Here is a 1,219-nt window from a genome sequence, read left to right on the forward strand (position 1 = left end):
TGCGGGGCGCCCGCCCTGCTGGGGGCCGGGGCCTGGGCTGTGTGGTCTTCTCTGCCCGCCGGCTACCGCTCTCTCCCCACCTCTGCTATCATCTGGGGGCCTAATGATGGGGTGGGGAGTGAGCTCCAGAAACTCCGGTTTGGCGAAGCGGCGGGCAGGTGCCAGCGACGGGCATCGGACTGCTCTTCCCCACCGCCGGCACCTCCGCCCTTGGGGCTTGGGGCTCTCGGGGCTCAGCCGGCGGGACACCCCAGCGGCCTGCAGGCCCAGGACGCCCGCGCCCTCTCCCCTTTGGCAGCACCCCAGGGCCAGTCGCCGCTGACGGGACCAGGTCAGCTGACAGGAGGTGAAGGGCTGGACCTGAGGCCGGGAGCGGCTGAGGCCGTGGGGGGGCCCCAGGCCCTTGGGGGGCTGATGCCGTGGGGGCCCCGAGGCGCCAGGCTGAGGCCGCCCCGTGGGGCATCCGTGGGGGTGGTCTCCTCGTCCTGCCGGGGCCACGCTCTCTCTGACGCAAGGCCAGCTGGGCAGGTTGCTGCCTGGAATCGGGGTGCACGTGAGGCTCGGGGTGCCGGAACGTCAGCCGAGGCCCGCCCCCCTCACCCAGCCCCTGGGTGCCCCCCAGTCTCATCTCCCGTGGAGAAGTGGGGGTCTGGGCAGGGCCGGGTGGGGACCCCGAGCTGCTGGACGAGCCCGCCGTGCACCTCCACGCCAGGGGCCGCGGGGTCCACCGTGGGGCCATCGCGCCGCTCCGCATGTCCTGGGCTGCACGGCCAGAGCCAGAGGACGGCAGGGCCCTGTGCGCGTGGCCGCCCGCCGCCCGCCAATGCCACCAGCACCGGCAGATGCCCAGGCTGAGTCCACGTCGGGTCAGTGGCCTCGGAGTGGGGCGAGAGGACTCCCCAGGGCAGAGCGGGGAGCAGAGCAGGCGGGACCCTGAAACCCACTGCTGAGGGGCAGCGGGGGACAGGCGGGGTGCTGGCCCTGGGTCACTCCCTGGCTGGGGTGCACTCGGGCCGCAGGGGCTGCGACAGCACCCCGGGGGCCCTCCCATGGGCCTGGAAAGGCCGGGACACTCACTGGCCCCTGCTGGCGCCTGGTCCCAGGCCTCTGGCGGCAGTGATGGCCGCTCATTCACCCCAGGCCCCCCCACTTCCAGCAGCTTCAGGGGCCACAGGCTGAAACATGCGCACGCGTGCACACACCTGCGTGCTCACACAGC

This window comes from Condylura cristata, unplaced genomic scaffold (assembly GCF_000260355.1).
Source record: "Condylura cristata isolate star-nosed mole 26May11 unplaced genomic scaffold, ConCri1.0 scaffold00034, whole genome shotgun sequence".
Taxonomy (NCBI): Eukaryota; Metazoa; Chordata; class Mammalia; order Eulipotyphla; family Talpidae; genus Condylura; species Condylura cristata.